The sequence below is a fragment of the Chrysochloris asiatica genome, unplaced genomic scaffold, assembly GCF_000296735.1.
Source record: "Chrysochloris asiatica unplaced genomic scaffold, ChrAsi1.0 scaffold00030, whole genome shotgun sequence".
NCBI classification, from domain to species: Eukaryota; Metazoa; Chordata; class Mammalia; order Afrosoricida; family Chrysochloridae; genus Chrysochloris; species Chrysochloris asiatica.
In genome coordinates, this window is record NW_006408548.1 from 20,322,815 (window position 1) to 20,342,513 (window position 19,699).

Genomic DNA, 19,699 nt, shown 5'->3' on the forward strand with positions numbered 1-19,699 from the left:
CTTGCTCTGGGGGTTGTTGTTGTTGTTGTTGTTAAGTGCCGTCGAGTCGGTTCCGACCCATAGCGACCCTGTACAGGGTTTCCGAGGGTGTAAATCCTTACGGGAGTAGAAAGCCTCATCTTTAATATGAAAGTAGCACATAGATTCAGGATATGTTTGGAGAATTAACTGGATATAGAGATAAAAGAATAGGAGTTAAGGATAGTTCCTAAATTTTCAGTTCAGCAATGAAGTAGAAGCTTCTAGGAGAGATGTCGATTTTGGCTAGCAAAAATCAAGCAACAGCCATGATGGAGAGTCTGGTGGTGGAGTTGATGTTAAGGTGGCTGGAGGCAGCAGACAGAGGCCTAGATAGCATTGCTAGCAGTCAATCTGGGTATAGAGCACCAGGCCGTGGCACGGGCTGTAAAGAGCCTGCAGGAGCTGGCCAGGTCACTGACTGAGCTGCGTTCCTCCAAGCACAGGAAGCTGACCACTGAGGGCAAGGAGATTGTTGCTGAGAAAGGTAGACAAGGACCCAGGTGTTCCACAGTATCCCCCCTGGAGGGCCTGGCTCCAATTGAGCTCTTGCAACTTTCCCAGCAGCAGCCAACACGTGGATCCACGTGGACGAGAGCACAGCTGACTGACCTGAGTGTTCCACGTGGTGCATAGTGTGTAGGATGAGGTGCAGTGAAGATTCCTGCCTAGTCCAGGGAAGGAAGGTCAAGAAGTTGGCTGAGAAGGAGAGGAGAGTGCTCAGGAAGGGGAAGCTCCTGTCTGAAGTGATCCTGCAGACTTACTGGGTGAGCAAAGACAATGCCTTTAACACCTGCATCTCTAAGCAGGAGGCGGAGCGGAGTCTTGAGATGATCTCCAGTAGCTCCTGATGAGACTGACCCTTCAAATCCTGCAACTACTCAGCCCTTGGCATCCTCCCCAATTCTCTGCCACCTTCACCGCCTGCTCAAAGTCTGCAGCCACTTCCAGCAGATCTTCCTGGCAATGGGAGGCACCAAGATGCCTACCAACAACTTGGTTGACAGCTTATTCTGGAACTTTGACTCACTCTTCCAGCCCCAGCAGCACCTAGCAGGTGGCCAGCATGATACCTTCTTCCTATGAGATTCAGCAGAGGCTCTGGAGCTCCTAATAAATTACATCCGGAGGGTCAAGTGGATCCACTCTCAGGGTGTCTATGACTTACAGAGGTACAAGTACACCAGAAAGCTGGACCAGACCCATAAAAACCTGCTGAGCATACACACACCACATCAGCAAGTGCCCATGCCCTCTACCACCATGCCCAGAAGAAGCCCTTCACACTAGTCAAGTACTTCTCCATTGACCATGTGTTCCCAAATGAGACCCTGGAAACCACACGACAGGTGAGTTCCACCAGATTGAGGGGATTGTGGCTGACCATGGTCTTATCCTGTACTACCTCATGGGCATCCTGTTGAGTTCTTCACCAAACTGGATGTTATCCAGTTGCACTTTAAGCTGGCCTACAGCCCCTAAATGGAGCCTAGCACTGAAGTATTCAGCTACCACCAAGGCCTGAAGAAGTGGGTGGAGGTTGGGAACTGCGGGCTTTTTCATTCCCTGATGCTGCAGCCTATGGGGCTCCCTGAGAATGTTAGTCATCTCATGGGATCTCTCTCCCTAAAGTACCCAAAGATGATCAGATATAGCATCAACAATATCCAGAAGCTGGTAGGCCACAGGTGAACCTGCAGATGATATACGACAGTCCCCTCTGTTGCTTGGACACTGAGCCGGTGCATCCTGGGATGCAAGAGGCTGTGTGAGTGGGCCACCATTATAGGATAGCCTATCCTCTCCCAAGCTCTCTGCTGCCCAGCCCTTTTATGTTTCTCAGCAATGACTCCCTTATATTTATGAGGTCTCTGCGAAGTCAGCTCTCTCTTCTTTCTCATCTACTCCAGTGACCCATGGGCAGTGGGGAGCAGGTATGTTCTGTAATTCTTCATTGTCTGTGCCCTATAACGATGGGCTATGGGGAGCCCTTTAGGCTGGCTGCTGCCAAATCAAGTGGGCACCTTCCCTCATCTGGTTCCTTTCCTTTGGGTCAAGGAGTCTTGTCAGGTCCCCTTGCTCAGTCTGCCTTTTGGCAGACAAAACTGGTTGCTTCAGCCCTGAGGGGTGGTAGGTGAGGGTCTTAGATACCAGCCTGAGCCACGTTACCTGAGAAGACTAGATCCATCAAGCGTACTGATTACCCACTGGTGACAATCCTTCTTTTAGAAAAAAACACACAACAGATACCCTCCTGCCCTTGTGGAAGGGGCATTTAGGAGTGTAGGTCAAAGTTGTTGTCTGAGCTCCAGGAGGTGGGATTCCCTGAGTGGTGGGAGATTGGGGAGGGACAAGCTGCTCTTTTCAAAAACAATTTTGATGAAAACATTAGACAAGCAGAGCATGGAGAAGAATAAATCCCCATAACCCATCGCCCACACTGAACAAACTCCATCACTTGCATTGATCTGTGGAAATAGTTTTAAAGTAAAGCGCAGCCATCAGGTTGTTCACTCCACATCATCAGGGCAGCATACTTGGAAATGTTAACACTGTAAACTCCAGGGTCCCTTCTAACACCCAACAAAACCGCCAGTCCACAAGGGTGGAAAGATCTCTGGTAGAATAGTAGTTACGAACTGGACTGCCAACCTCAAAGTGAGCAGTTCAAAACTACCAGTTGTTTCGTGGGAGAAAGATGAGGCCTTCTGCTCCTGTAAAGATTTACAGCCTCAGAAACCCTATACAGGGTCGCTATGAGTCGGAACAGATTCCAAGGCACACAACCACCACCACCATGGCGGTGGCGGTGGGGGTGGGGCATCTCCAGAGATTCTTAAGGTCAGATCTTAATTTCAAATTAAATAATTCAACTATACAGAAGAAGATGCCTTCACACAACAAAGGTGTACCTCCTATTGCCAATAGAGGTCTAGGAACTGAAGACCCAACTGTTCCTCCAGATTTCTGAGACTGAAAATCTCTACCTGAATGACAGTCTCATCTTTCTCCCTGGAAGAGGTTGGTGGGTTTGAACCACTGACCTTGTGGTTAGTAGCCCAATGCTTTAAAGACTACTGCTTCACCAGTGGTGGACAGACAAAACAGAGGGCAAGAAGCTGACATCCTAGAGGAGGCTGGGAAACCTATAAGCAGAAAACTAAATGGGAAGGGACAAACAGGTGAAGATGAAGGGAGGTGTGGAATGTGAAGAGCAGATAGAGAACAGTCACAATTTAAAACAAAGATTAGAATGGAAGGGGGCAAGAAAATAATGGAACCACCAGAGTGGAGATAGCAAGAATGTTTATACATTGTAAAGATGTTACTGAACAATTTGTGTAAAAATTGTTGACCGGGAACCTAAACTCTGTAAGCCTTCACCAAAATCACACAAAAAAGATTTGTTTATTTGAAATAACAAACAAAAATAAAATCAAGTAACATGGGACATTTGAGATGCCTCTTTGACATCCGAGTAGAACTTTTATGTAGAAGACCTATAATCAGAACAGAGAATATAAATGTCGATTTTGGCATTATCAGCATATAGATGCTCTTTGAAGACAAGGTACTGAGCTCAGAGTGTACAGACAGTTTAGCCCAGCATAGACTGGGCTCATCTTAAACATTTAGAATTCAAGCAGATAAGAATGAACCAGTACAACAGATAAGACAAACCAACACAACAGATCAAGAAAGAAAGACTAGAGAAGGAAAATCAGGTCAAGAGAAAATGCCTATGATCTCTTTCTCTTAGGCATCATGTGTAACTAACTGGACCAGTATCCTCCTTTGACTTTTCCTTTTTCCTTAGACTTTTGTTACATCAGCTTTCTTGAGCAGTTAGCGTACAGAGAGGGGAAATTCTGCCTAGAATAGGTGCTCAGCATCTGTTCATTTATTGAATTAATTAATGAGTGGCGGTCACTGAAAATTGTTCTTCTTGTTGTTAAGTGCTTTTGAGTCAGTTCTAACCCATAGCGACCCTGTATAGAGTTTCCAAGTAGCGGTTGGTAAGGTTTGAATTGCTGACCTTGCAGTTCATATCAACTTTGCAGTCCAGTGCATTCACTCACAGTGTCACATAGAGAATCCAATCTTAAACAAGATATAAGGAAATACATTAATTAAATATAAGTCTGTTGTCAGTGGCACCAGGGTATATTTAAGTTCCAAGGTGGTGCAAATAATTTACATTCTTGTGTATATTATTTAATCTAGTCATCCTCTGAAGTAGATTTTTCTTATGATAGTCTCAAATTCTTAAGTCAACAAAGCAAAAATTCAAGGACATGAAGTAAGAAGTGGTCCAGATTTTGCCCCTCTTTTCTAATAGAATCTCCATTTTGTTTGCCTTGTATTCATCTGAAAGTACAACTGAAATATTCAATTCTTCACTTTTGTTAAGAGTATGTTACTTACCTTTAATAACAGAATAATTAAAAAAATATTTACTACCTTCATCAAGAGTTATGGTTATTGCTCAGTTATCAATGTTGACCACAACATAGAACTAAATTTAATTATCTGGGCATATATTAACCTTTGATTTGCATATATCACTCCAAGTGATGCCAGGAAAAATGCTATATGTCAGTTTAAGACTAATTAGAGCCATAAAATCTAACCTGCTGTTGCAATTTTTGTATTTATGATTTAGTCTCTATTCCACATGTTTTATGTCTAGTTTTATAGCAACACACTCATCATCAGCACCTCTGGGCACAACCACAAAGCACCACTTACAAAAACAACAGATTGGCAAGAATCAGCTCCTTTGACTAACCCCCATCGCCCTCTCTCAGGCACAACCTTGAGTTAATAGAGGAATCTCCTTCTGTGAGCCCTAAAGGCTTACATACTTGGACTCCTAATGAACTAAGTCAGAAGGAAAACATTTGGTTCAGGGAACTTGTAAGCCTGTATTTCTTTGTGCTCAAACTTAGGGCCTAGTTAGAAACTTGTCTAGTGTTAATTTTCAATTAAAGATTTATAAATAGAAGAGTCAGTTAGCTACTGTGTAGTACTAATACTACTGGAGTCCTGGTGTGGTGCTGTGGGTTAATGCGTCAGGCTGTAAAGCCGTTTGGACTGCACGGTCGGCAGTTCAAGCTCACTAGCTGCTCCTCAGAAACCCTATATAGGGTCACTATGGGTCGGAACCAACTCGATGACACTTAACAACCACAACAACACTACTACTACTACTATTAAGTATAGCAGTAACTGAGAGTTAAATAACACTTATGTACCAGCTGCTTTTTAAGCATGTTACATATACTAATTTATTTAATCCTTATAATATGTAACAGGTCATATTATCTCTGTTTAATACCTAAGGAAACTAAGAAACCGAAAAACTAAGTGTCTTGCAAGATCTTCCAGCAAGTGCTGTAGGTTCTGTGCTTTGGAAAGGTGACTCTGGCATGGGGATTTGCATCCAGGAAGTTTATTAGGTAATGCCTTCAGTATGAACATCTGGGAGAAGAGCAGGATTGAGCACAAGGAAAAGTTGGGCTGCAGTGCAACTTCAAAAAGGCTGTAGCCACCAATCCCATGGTAAATTCCAGAGTAGGAGTGGACCTGCATAGCTTCTAGAAATGGGGTGAGGGAGACAGACCTTTATATAATATACTGTTGTTGTTGTTAAGTGCTGTTGAGTCGATTCCGACCCATAATGACTCTGTATAGGGTTTCTAAGGAGCAGTTGGTGAACTTGAACTGCTGACCTTGCAGTTCAAACTGCTTGGCAGTCTGGCGCATTAACCCACAGCGCCACACCAGGACTCCATATAATATGACTAGTCCCTGGAAGAAGATGTGACTTTGGGTGAAGCAGCAATCTTCAGCAAAGGACATTTCCTAAAGATAACTGACATATGATAGCCAGCGATACTCCCAACAAATGGGGGAATAAGTCCTTTAGTTCTGAAGGAAGATCTGGTTGTATAAGTGTACACTGGATTCAAACCTCGGATACTACACTATGCTGTTCTTTTAAGGTGCTATCGAATTGATTCCAACTCAGAGACCCTATGCATAATAGAACTAGACTTTGCTCAGTCTTGTGCCATCTTCATAATAGATGGTATGTTTATTACAGCCATTATGTAAATCCACTCAGTAAGCGTCCTACTCTTCTTCTCTGACTGCTGCTTTACCAAGCATTATGTCCTTTTCTGGGAACTGGTCCCTCCTCTGATAACATGTTCATGCTCACTGTTTTGTTTTGTTTTAAGTTCTTGTGAACTGAGTGATAGTTTACATGGGAGAACATTGGCTTTACACCATCATTTCATTGTAATGATTACAATCTCCTTTGTGCATCATTAATCATATTTGCTTCTATTCTCTCTGTATTTTTTCGGGGAGGGGAGGGAGATGTACACAAAACACTCAGGAATATATAATCATTTAAATAACCCAAGGACACATTCTGCAAGCTTGCCTCTTGGCCGCCAACAGACAGCCTTTCTCTTTCCATGAGTCTAGAATCTTCAGCTGCTCCCTCTCTCCATGTTCACATCTCTGCCTCCATCTCTGGTGTTGCTACTTCTATGGATAGGGTCCCACCCTCCGCTTGTGCTCTTCTCCCTTGATGGTCCTAGGGTCCTCTTGATTCTGGACTGTAAGATTAACTACTCCCACTTTTTCCTGCAAGACTTCTACCTTTACAGTTGTGACAGTTGCAATTAGTCGTGATAATGATTTCTCACTATTGGATCATAAGAATCTGATCCCCTCTTTCACCAGACCCTTCTAAACAAGATGAAAACTATTAAGTGGGGACTCTACCCTCCCTTGCACACTTTTAAACTAAACTCCCCTTTGAAATCTTATAAGCCAGTCACTTCATGCCTCTATTACTCTCTCATTTTAGGTAGCCAACATCTAAGATGCCCTTCCCTATCTACCATGTATATATAGAGGGAATAGGATTGATGCTTGATGTGAAGACTCCTTCCCTCTCAGTTGGTACCTTGACCTACTACATCCAAAAGTATAGGTCAAGTTCATCAAATTGTAGCAATTTGTACTCGTTTCTTTCATCAAAAAAAAAATTTTTTTTATCTTCCTCTAGCCAAGTTCTGATTATCAAGCCATTGAGGCTAGGTCAAATGGGTACTATATGTAAGTTTGGGCATTCTTGTACATCTCCCCTCCCTTCATATCAGCTGGATGCTTCACTGTCAGCATTAGTCCTCCATGGCTATATCCTTGTCCACAGACTCAGGAGTTCCCAGGTCTTACCATACTTTGGACCAACCAGCCCTTCCTCTTCTCTGTCTCATCTCCAGGTCAATCAATGGGAGTCTAGGGAACATGGTTGAACTCATTTCTTCATTGCTGCCTTTTTCCCTCTTTCACTCACCAGTAGACCAGTGTGGTCACCAGCAAACTTACATGCTTGCTGTTCCATTTGAATTTTACTCTTGGAGGGGGGTTTGTCCTGAAGGGACAATTGCTTGCCTTGATGGCTCCATCCTCACTTTTAAAGAGAATTCTGGCTATACTTCTTCCAAGACAGATTTATTCATTCTTCTAGCAATCCATGGTATACTCAATATTCTTTATGAACACTATAATTCAAATGCATTAATTTTACTTCAGTCTTTATTTACCACTGTCTAAGTTTCATATGCATATGAGGTGAATGAAAGACCATGACTTGGATAAGGCACATCTCAGTCTTCAAAATGATATGATTTCTTTACAAGATTTTACAAAGGTCTTTTTGCAGCTATTTCCAAAGCAAAGCATGTTTTGATTTCCTGATTACTGCTTCCATGGGTATTGTGGATCCAAGGAAAATTAAATCCTTAAAAACTTGTAAGTATTTTTGTTTTCTTTATGTTAAGTTGTAATTTATATTGAAGGCTGTAGTCTTTAATATTAATGAGTAATTGCTGAAAGTCCACTTCACTTTCGCTTGCAGCAAGCAAGGTTATGTCATCTACATATTACATACAGGCTGTTAATGAGTCTTCCTCCAATCCTGATACTTCTTCAAATTATTTGCTCATTGTAGTATGTAAATAACAATGGTGTTTGGTTGTGTGCTATGGAGTTGGTTCTTACTCATAGCAATCATGTATAGGGTTTCTGAGGCTGCAAATTTTTACAGGAACAGAAAGCCTCATCTTTCTCCATCAGTATGGGTGGTAGATTCCAGTTGCTAACTTTGCAGTTAGCAGCCCAATTTGTAATCCACTATGCTACCAAGGTTTGATAATATACTTGACTACAATTAAGGACAAGGGGCTCTGGTAGCATAGTGGTTACGAATTGGGATGCGAACCTTAAGGTCAGCAGTTCGAAACTACCAGCTGTTCTGCGGGATACATATGAGGCTTTCTGCTCCTGTAAAGATTTACAGCCTAAGAAACCCTATACAGGATCTCTATGAATTGGACCCAATCCACGCCAAATCACCACCACCACAATTAAGGACAGGCCAAATGTGTTATGCTTTCCACTTGATGGAACCGTGTGTTGCAAGCATTTGCAAATAGCTATTAACCTAAAGACTGGTGTTTTGAACTCACTCAGTGACTCCATGGAATAGGTTTGGTGAGGTTCTTCCATAAAGATTATAGCCAAGACAATCTGTGGAGCAGTTTTACTCTGTAACATATGGGGCTGCCTTGAGTTGGGGGTCAATTTGATGGCAACGAGAAGCAACAACAAATTCTTTTCATTTATATAGTATCTAAGACATAAATCCAACTACTCACTAATTATTAGTTCTTTAGGGTGCAATAAAAACTGATTGTCTGGTTTAACAAGCAACAACAAAACCTCAATTTATTGGAAAGATGATGATGTATCTGATGGAGACAAAGGAAGCCCTGAACTATAAAGTCTTGGGAATATCAAAGATAAAATTGGGCCTCAGGCACAGCTTGAACCAAGGATTTGAAGGTTTCTCTGTTTCTTGCCCTTGCTTATCTCTGCACACAAGGCCCTCTCCTATGATGGCAAATGTGGAATATCAGAATTTTGTCTCTTTATAACCTTGACAACTAGAGAGACTATTCTCAAATTTTTTATTGTCCCAAGTTGAAAAGTCTCAGAGAAGCCACACATTGACTGAGCTCACCTAGGCAGCTATTCCTGGAACCAGTGATCAAGGTTGCCTTGTGTTAAAATTGTGACTCTAGATTTAGTTATGTTGATGGGTAGGAGATACCTACAATAGAACTGCTAAATAGACTATCCCAATATCATGGGGAATGTTCCATGCAATATATTTGAAATACTACTCTTAAGTAACCCCAAGGAAGCCTAGAGACTTGTATTGTACCGGCTATCCCACAGAGATCACCAGTAAGGAAAACAATGAAGCCTTTGCAAAGAGACAGATAGTGTCTGATCTCACACATATGGAATAAGAAAACATAAATGCATAGAGGAAAAAGTTGATTAGTAGATTTTAGGGGCAGAGGGTCCCTAGGTGGTACAAATGATTTACACTCAAGTACGAGCTCTGGTAGCGTAGTGGTTACGAATTGGGCTGCGAACCTTAAGGTCAGCGGTTCGAAACTACCAGCCGCTCCGCGGGAGAAAGATGAGGCTTTCTACTCCCGTAAAGATTTACACCCTCAGAAACCCTGTACAGGGTCGCTATGGGTCGGAACCGACTCGATGGCACTTGACAACAACAACAACAACACTAGCTTAAAAAGGAGCTCTGGTAGCGTAGTGGTTACAAGTCAGGCTGCTAACCTCAAGGTCAATAGTTCAAAACTACCAGCAGTTCCATGGGTGAAAGATGAGGCTTTCTGCTCCTGTAAAGATTTATAGCCTCAGAAACCCTATGCAGGGTTGCTATGAGTTGGAACTGACTCCAAGGCACATATCCACCACTACTATTAGCTTAGAAGATTCATAATTCAATCCCTTTCAGCAGAGCTGCGTAAGAAAAGTCTGCTGATCTCTTGAAGTTGCAACTATTGGTCTCTCCATGTGCAGAAAAAAGAAGAGTGATGAGAACTGAAGATGTTTGGAAGCAATTGGCCCACCTGACTAACTGAAAATGTAAACAGCGGTCTCCATGACTCTGAGTCCAGAAAAACCAGATGGTGCCCAGCTGCTACTACCAAATGCTCTGAACGACATTGCATTAGAAGGTCTCAGATAGAGTGGCAGAATATGTGGAACAAAATTCAAAATTAATTATGTAAAATATTTGTTATATATTTGAACACACTATAATTACAAAAAAATGTGATCACTAGATTGTTTAGTGAGGTGATAAGTCCCTGGATGGTGCAAATGATTTCAGCTTGAGGACTAAGTGGTACCACAGAAGAAAGATATGGAGATCAGCTTCCATCAAGATTACAGTCATCAAAACTATAGAGCCGTTCTACTCTATATTATTCGGAGATTCCATGAGTTGGAATTGAGATGTAGGAAATGGGGTTCAATTTTACTGAGTAATGGGTTTGTCCTCTAGGGCAACTAGCCAGTTACTTGATACACAGTGTGATAAGGAAAACAGAATGTTTTTGAATTCATAGTATATACTATTTGCTTTAAGGAGCTCTGGTAGCATAGTTGTTACGAATCAGGCTGCCAGCCTTAAGGTCAGCAGTTTGAAACTACCAGCTGTTTCATGGGAGAAAGATGAGGCTTTCTGCTCCTGTAAAGAGTTACAGCCTCGGAAAACCCTGTACAGAGTCGCTATGGGTCAGAATCAATTCGATAGCACTTAACAACAAGAAGAACTTTATATAAGCATGCAACAATTTTTCCAGTTCTTATCAGTTTAATGCCGTCAAAATGAAAATGATCAAGCATTAGTTCCAAAGCTCAACACCAACTGCTGAAATCAGCCATGTTTCCCAGCTTCTCCATTTCTCAGTGGTCTTTGGTTCAAATGTATTACAAATCTGTGTGTTTCAGAGTGATCTCTGATGTGTCTTAAACTTAAGTTCTCTAGGTTCCATTTAGTATTTTCCTGGCTGCTGAAGTCATTCCTCCCAGTGAAATCTGAATCTCTGATGGATGCTTTTAAGTACTTTGAAGACATTTCCCATTTCCCAATCTGCCGTGTCTTGTCACACAAACTCTGTACCAGGTGCTGAGGCAAGGGTCACAGAATGCCTCGTCTTTAGCAGATTCTACTCCCCAAGCAATAATAACATGAACTACGTTTATAGCTTTTTTGTTTGTTCGTTTCAGCTCACTGCCCAGAGGACATTTCAGCCTTCACCACAAAGTATCTCCTCCTATCCTCAAGTCTCCTGATTTTCCCACCAGGTTTTTCTCCTTGCAGTAAATGGTCACGCTTCTGCAGAGATCTGTGGGTCAATATGACTCACAGGAGAACTTTCCCTTGTACTTTGCCGAGTTATCCCTATTTTTACAACAGAGGGCCTGAGGTTCAAATGAAGTCAGTAAATTGCCCACTATTATATGGCTAGTAAGGAGACTTGGTGATACAAAAAGTTAAGTGTTCGGCTGCTAACCAAAAGGCTCTAGGGCCTCCAAGGGGAAAAGGCCTGTCAACCTGCTTTGTAAAGATTATGGCCTAGGAAAACTTTGGGCAGTTATACTCTGTCACATAGAGTCACAATGAAATGTACAAATGCAGAGCAAGCACTAGATTCCAAATTCATGTGGCTCAAAAGACTTTTTTTCACTATGGAAGTAACATAGTCTCAACCATTTGAAAGACACCTTTAATGTTCTTTAAAACTTATGTCCTTTAAAAAAAATGTGGCAACTATATGTGTAACAAAACACTTGTAATTTCACATATCACCTCACCATTAATAACAAAATTTAAAAAAACAAACAAACAAAGAAACAAACCCAGAAAATAACAAATGCTGGCAAGGATGTGGAGTGACTGGGACTCTCCTACATTGTTGGTGGAACTGTAAAGTGGTTCAAACATTCTAGAAAAAGTGTGGTGCTTCCTCAAAGTGTTGGATATACAAACACCCAGCAATCCGTCTACTTGATATATATATATACAAGAAATAAGATCCAGGATATGAGTAGATAAATGCACATCGGTGTTCACTGTAGCACTATTCACAATAGCAAAAAAGATGGAGACAGCCTAAATGCCCATTAACGGAAGAACAGATAAAAAAAATCTTGGTATATACACACAGTGGAATACTATGCAACACTGAAGAGTAACGATGGATCTTCAAACATGGATGAACCTGGAGAACATTATGCTAAGTGAAATGAATCAATCACAAAAGGACAAATATTATATGCGACCATTATTATAAAAACTTTTAAGAATTTCATACTAAAAGAAACATTCTTTGATGGTTACTAACTAGGAGTGGCTAGTTACCTTGGATGAGGGGAGGGCACTATGCCAGAAGGAAGAGGGCAATATACAAGAAGCATGATGAAGGTGGCAGAAGAATGATGAAGACAGGTAAAGACATAAGGGCATGTGCATGGGCCAAAGGGGATAGAGGTAAATAGTTATGTATACACAACCTTGGAACAACAGCATTCTATGTGTAGATATATGGACTAAAACATTTGCTAAATTGGTAAGGGAAGAAGAGTAGGATATATATATATTTATATTTTTCACAAATATATAAGAGTTTGAAAGAGGATATTCATACATGGGTATCTACCTTACTTTAAATACAACTATGAATAGGGTGGGTCATGCAGAAAAAAAAAAAAAAGTCATTTTAACAGTCTTCACATATGCAGTTCAATGACATTAATTATGTTCATTATGTTGTTCAACCATCACCCTTAATTGTTTCCCAATTTTTCTATCACTCTTATCAGAAATATCTCCCTGTACCTACATTTCTAAAATGTATGCATTTCTTAAAGGGAAAAAAGAAAGGAAAAAGATCACTTCTTTGTACCATCAACAAAGACAAGGAACAATTTCCATTTCAGTTTATTCGCTTCCCTTTCTCTTGGCATGGAGTTTTATTTGTTTCATACACTGGCTTTTCCAGTTTTTTCAGATGAGGGAGAGATTAGCTATGGATTTTTAGTCCTTATAGCTTTGTCTGGTTAGACTAACATCCTGCATATGGAACTCTGGGATATCTTAGTCATCTCCCAAATCCTGGAATTTTTGTGAGAAGTTTTTCAGGCAGCTGCAGGAATGTGATGCCCAGGAGGACACTATGTGCACATTCTTTAACACTTAATAGCAAACGTGTATCTCCCCCCCCCGCCCCCCACCAAACCCACTGTTGTCCAGTTGTGTCCTATCCGTGGTCATGCTGTAGGACAGAATAGACTGCCCCATAGCTTCTGAGGCTGTACATCTTTACACAAGTAGATTGCCACATCTTTTCCCCATGAAATTACTGGTGGATATGAACAACTCACCTTTAAGTTAGCCATCAAGTGTGTTAAACACTGCACTATCAGGGCTACTAATGTGTATCTCAGTGGTTTTTAAACATTTTTGCACATCACAATTATCTGGGAGGCTTTAAAAATATGTGTGTTTCAATCTTATCTAAAGCTTACTCTATCAGAGGTTCCTAGGACGGGATCAGATCATCTGTACTTTGCCAGTGACTCTGAAGAGCATCCCTGCCCTTGAGATGCACTGGGATATTTTCTTTAATAACTGATTTCCCCCCAAGTGTTATGTGGCAAGCCATTAGTAATTTGAGGCAGTGTGGCTTTCTAAGATTGCCATAGGCTGGACATGGATGAGAAGCTGTCATAGACATAGATATTGCTGCTCTCATTGTCTCTTCATTCCGTGTTCCCTGTGGCACTTCCAGGTTATAAAAAGATGTCAGATGTTTCTGTCGGTATACAAGCTCTCTTTCTATGAGAGTCGGTTCTATAGAACATTGAGGGCATTGAGAGAAGTAGCAAAATAGAAACCAGAAATAGTAGCTGTACTTCTAGAAACCACTAATTATTTTTGCTAAGTCTTCAGCATGTGTGCAGAAATTAACGGCTCAATCATGATCATATGGCAAAATTAATTGGCACTGTGAGCTAATGCGTCAGACTGCAAAGTCATTTGAACTGCAAGGCCGGTGATTCAAGCTCACCAGCTGCTCCTTGGAAACCCTATACAGGGTTACTATGGGTCAGAATTGACTCAATGGCACTTAACAACAACAACAACAACAGCAAAGATTCAGCAGCACGAGAAAATACACTGGGTTATAGTAACTGAAGAAAAGTTGAGTCTTCTCAACAGTAGGTTTTGTATGTGTGCACTTCCATGAGTGTGTAAGTATGTCATTTTAAAACTTCCCAGGGAAGCCTGATGCATTAAAACAAGCAAACAACACTCCAACCCCCACCCCTCCACATCCCCACACAAGCAAAAAAAAATACAACTGCATTTGAGAACAAATGTACTCTCGGAGAGAAAGAGGAAATGAGGCAATGCAGAGCTCAGAATCTGGGTTTATTTTAAGAGCACTGGGAAGATACTACAGGAACTTAAGCCACAAACAGGCATGGAATATATACAGTTGCATGGATGAAAATTGGAGGGAAAGACACTGGCGTGAAGAAGGGAGACCAGTTAGGAGTCACATGAAGTGGCGTGTGCTAGGATGGAAGCAGTTGGGATGAGGTCTATAAGACTTATTGGAGTCCTCGTATGGTGCTATACAGTAATTACTAGACTGCTAAGCAGGAGGGAAGTAGTTCAAATCCATCAGTTACTCCTCAGAAACCCTATACAGGGTCGCTCTGAGTTGGAACAGACTCTATTCTATGGCACTTAACAACTTAAAACTTACTGGTTGTTTGGATGTGGGGTGGTTAAGAAGGCAAGGGGGTGAATGAAGTTTGTCTAAGGCATTTGGGTTGTCATTTGCAGGCAGGACAACTGAAGAGAAGGAACTTATTTTGCAGGGCAGGGGAGAAAATGACAGGTTCTTTTGGGACATTCTGAAGGTGAGAAATCTGTGAGGTATGCAGCCAGAGAAGTAAGTAGGAGGTGGAATACATGGGCCTGGTGTACCAGAGGGAGGTTTGGAGTAAAAACTGAGATATGGGCGTCATCAACGTAGGAAAGAGTTGATCTAATTTGCCTGGTGGAGAGAGAGTGTAGAAAAAGAACACAAGAGCATCTCTGACCGAACCCTGACAACATTTATTTTGAGGTGGACGAAGAGAGCTTTCTGAGGTAATCTCATCAAAAGTAATAAGAAAATCAGAGAACTGTTGTGCTGAGAGAGAAGGCAATTGTCAAGACACAGAAAGTTGAAAACAATGTCATCTGGGGAGAAGAGTTCCTCAGTGGAGGTGAAGTTTCAGAGGAAGACCTCAGATTGGGTTGTGGGTTGAAGAGTGAGTAGAGTGGAGGCAGGCGGGAAGACAGAGTGCACTGTTTAGAGGAGACATGGATGGGCCTCTCTGGGTCTCAGTTTCTTCATTTTATCAAAGAGTGGAAGAGATAATTATCTAAGATTTCTAACAGCTTGAAAACTGTGTTTAAATGTTTTTAAGTGATACTTAAGCAGGTATGAAATTACAAGGCTCTTACAAGCCACTGCACATTTTTTGTTGGAAAAAAAATTGTATCACCCCAATCTAAAATGCATAATCATATGTCAATTAGATGTTGCAGCTTTTCATGGTAAATGTCTTCTCATTTACATACTGAAATTTCCCTCTTGTTTCCTTGCATGCATCTTGTTAAACTTCAGTGTAATTTTCTCATAATTCTTTCATGAAATCACAAAAATTTCATGAGTGCAAAAATCACATCAGATAACCCTTTAGTCAAGACTCTTAGATAATTTGCTCAGGATACAGATTGAATCAGTGTGGTTAAAGGCTATAACCCTGATCCATACCTTTTCTGATTTAAAACCACTCAGTATCTCCTTGTCTATCTGAATGACTGTCTGTTGGTCTGTGTACAGGTTCTACATGAACACAATCAAGTGTTCTGGAATTCCCCTTCTTTCCAACGTTATTCATAATTTGTTATGAGCCACACAGTTGATTGCCTTTGCATAGTCAATAAAACACAAGTAAACATCTTTTTAGTATTCTCTACTTTCATCCAAGATCCATCTCATGTTAGCAATGATATCCACTTCCTTTTCTGAATCCAGCTTGAATTTCTGTCAGTGTACAACTGTTTGTGAATTATCTTCAGAAAAACTTTGTTTGTGTGTAATATTAAAGATATTGTTTGATAATATTAAAGATAATTGTTTGATAACTTTCTAGTTAACTAGTGCTCATGTAACACCAATACCACAAGCAAGTAGCTTTAAAGAATAAAAATGTATTTTCTCACAGTTCTGGAGGCTCAAAGTCCAAAGCAGAGTCATGGCTGTATGGATGCCTTCCTTGTTGCTAGCCCTGGGCATTCCTTGGTTTTTGGTGATCCTCACATGGCATCTGTCCCCAGTATGTGTGTAGTCTGCTCTTTTAAGAGCTCAGAAATGATTAGGCTTAGGATATGTCATACACTGATATGGTCTATTAACACAGCAAAGAAAATCTTGTTGCTTTACAGGATTATGTCTAGATGTATAGCGATCAGGATTGAAATACATATTTATGGGAGGATAAAGTTCTATCGGTAACACCAGGAAAGACAACTTTCCAATTTGGGAGACTTTTATTTTGTGCTTGTTATGTAACATGTCCCTAAAATACAGTGTACAGGAATGTGCAGACAAAACTAAAATAGGAATTGAATTTATTGAACACTGGAAGGAGGCTCTGAATTATGATTTTTTTGGGGGAAAAAATATCCAGAGGTAACATTGTTTGATGCTCCCAAAATTGTGCCTTCAAAATTTACTTGGATTTTTGAATGATGTGACCAGAATACACTTTTTTCAGGCAACTTCTGTAAGAAAACCTTCTAGTCCAGCCCTGGAATGTTCTGGACCTAAGTTATCTGCTTTGACAGGACAACTTGAGGTGGGATCATCATCATGATTCACGAAGAAGTGCAGTGTGATGGTCTGCACCTGGAGAGTGGAAATGTGAACAATAGGGTTGGATTATTGAGACTGTGGCCATAGTTGACAGGAATCTTAGATTGCAGTAGACTGGAATATATCAAGAAAAAATAAAAAAGCATGACCAACATTTTTGCTAGAAAAGAATTAAAAATCAAGCCATTCCAAATGCTGAAATCTTGTGCTTCAAAAACAACTCAGATCATATCCTGGAATGTAACACTAAGCTCTCTCCTGTTCACTTATAAAATCTCCTTAAAATTGTTTTTCAGAAATTCCTGTGGCTAGAACCAGCTTAAACCTGACAAAGTACATGTGCCGAATCTCCTGCCCCTACCACTTTATGACCCTCCCCTGGGGAAGCTTTTAAGTTCATCCAAAATGAGTGATGATCAGCATCTCAGAAGCCTTTATAATGGAAGCCATTTTTTTCAGAAAAACTGTACATGCGTCTAGTTACCGTAACGTCTCCCAACTGGGTACATTCAAGGAAGGAATGCCTAGTTTCTTTGTTCCTCTCTTTGCATACTTTCTTCTCATCATCATAGCACAAAGTATAACTGCCCTGTTTGATATTTCCTCATATGAGATATCTTTAGCATTGCCTTTGTCGCCATCCTGTTCCCCCTTGCAAGGTACTTTCACCTTCACAAATAAGCCCTTTGCTTGTTTTATGAGCTGATCTCCTGTTTTGTTATACTTACTTAGCACACAAAGAATCCTTAATTTATGGAAGCGTCGGTGACAAGATGCTCTGGAATAAAAAAGGAGAGATCCTCATGACTTCGGTTCACCTTTCATGCTTCTTGAGTTCCTTGGAATGAGCATATTGAAATAAACATTTTGAACTTAAGACAATAATTGTTAACTGGTCCTTCCATCCTTCTGTCTTTCTACCCTTTCTCCTTTATCCTTCACTCTCTTCACTTTCTTTCCTACTACTCTATGGTAAAGATTTTAGTTACAATAAGAAACTATGAATGTACCATCCCAAACCACCATCATAATAAGAGTAATAATATACATCACTGCTCACGGAGTTGACCTGGACTCATGATTTCATGTGTGTAAGTGCAGAACTGTATCCCAGAGGATCTTTAATGGCTGATGATTTTTATGAAGTAGATCACAGGATCTGTCTTTTGTGGTAGTTCTGGGTGGACTCAAAACTCCAACCTTTGGTTAGCAGTTGAATGTGTTAACAGTTTGCACTATCTAAGCAGTCCAATCTGAATTACATAACCTTTATATTTTTACTTATCACATTGTATTGTGATTGTCAGTCTATGTGGCTGTTCTCACTACAGTTTGACTCTCAGAAAATAAGTAGAATATCATTTATTTTTATAGTGCCAGCACCGGATCAATCCTAGAAGGAACTGAAATTTTGAAGGCTATTTGAGCAAGCCGTTGTTGTTAAGTGCTGTTGAGTCAGTTCTGACTCATAGTGACCTTATGCACAACAGAATAAAACACTTACTTGTTGGGTGTCAACTTCACAATCTTTGCTACACTTAAACCCATGGCTGTGGCCACTGTGTCAATCCAATTTGTTGTGTGTGTGTGGGTCTCTTCTTGTTGGCTGACCCTCCACTTTACCAAGTATGATGTCTTTTTTCAGGGACTGTTCCCTTCTGATAATATATCTGAAGTATGAGAGATGAAGTCTGGTCATCTGGGCTTGTAAGAAGTATTCTGATTGTATTTCTTTCAACACAGATTTATTTGTTCTTCTGACAGTCCATGGTACTTTTAATATTCTCCTCAAGCACTGTAACTTAAATGCATCAATTCTTCTGCAGTCTTCTTTATTCATTGTCCAACTTTCACCTGCATATGAGATTAATGAAAATACCATGGCTTGGGTCAGGCACACCTTAATCCTCAAACTGACATCTTTGTTCTTATACACTTTAAGCAGGTCTTGGGCATCATATTTGTCTAATGCAGTATGTTGTTTGATTTCTTAACTGCTGCTTTCATGAGTGAGCAAACTGTATATTTTTCATATTTAATATCCATGTGGCTTGTTCCTCTTCCACTTCAAAATGAGCAGTGCAGGTACATGTGATTTCTATTCTGAAATACTATATGTTGATTTCTTTCTGATCCTATCCCTTTTAGTGGTGTCCTGAGAAACATCAGGGTATATGAATGGACACATTTTTTGTTTCTAATTTCTAATAAATACCCCAGGAGCCCTGGTGATGCAGTGGGTTAAGCATTGGTCTGTGAACTGTTCAAGGTTGATGATTCAAACTCATCAGCCACTTCATGGAGAAAGATGAGACTATCTATTATTGTAAAGATTTACAGTCTTGGAAACCCTAAGGAACAGTCCGTGGGTTCTGTCTTATAGGATCACTAGGAGTTGGCAGTGGCTGGGAATACATACTCCACTTTTTAAAGTTTTCTAAACATCTAGGAGGCCTGGTGTGGCACTGTATGATAAGCACTGATCTGCTAACCAAAAGGTCAGCAGTTCAAACCCACCAGCAACTCCTTGAAAGCTATATGCATGATTGCAATGAGTTAGAATCATTTTGATTGCACTTAACAACAACACAAACATCCAAACACCCGCAAGAAGCATAATCCTTTGTTTACTAATAACTCTCCATGCTCTGTGTGAGATTAGGAAGGGTACAGTGTAGAGTAAGGCTGCCAGGGGAGAATTCAGCCCTGAGAGAAGAACCATAGGGTAAGGGTGAGGTGGACTGTCAGGAGCAGGGACAGATTTGTGGCATGGGAGT

General features: G+C 40.8%; 1 pseudogene; it reads left to right on the forward strand.

Annotated features, from left to right (window-relative positions):
• Window positions 1–287: 287 nt before the first annotated feature.
• LOC102829788 lies at window positions 288–1,790 on the forward strand (annotated as a pseudogene).
• The last annotated feature ends 17,909 nt before the right edge of the window (window positions 1,791–19,699 follow it).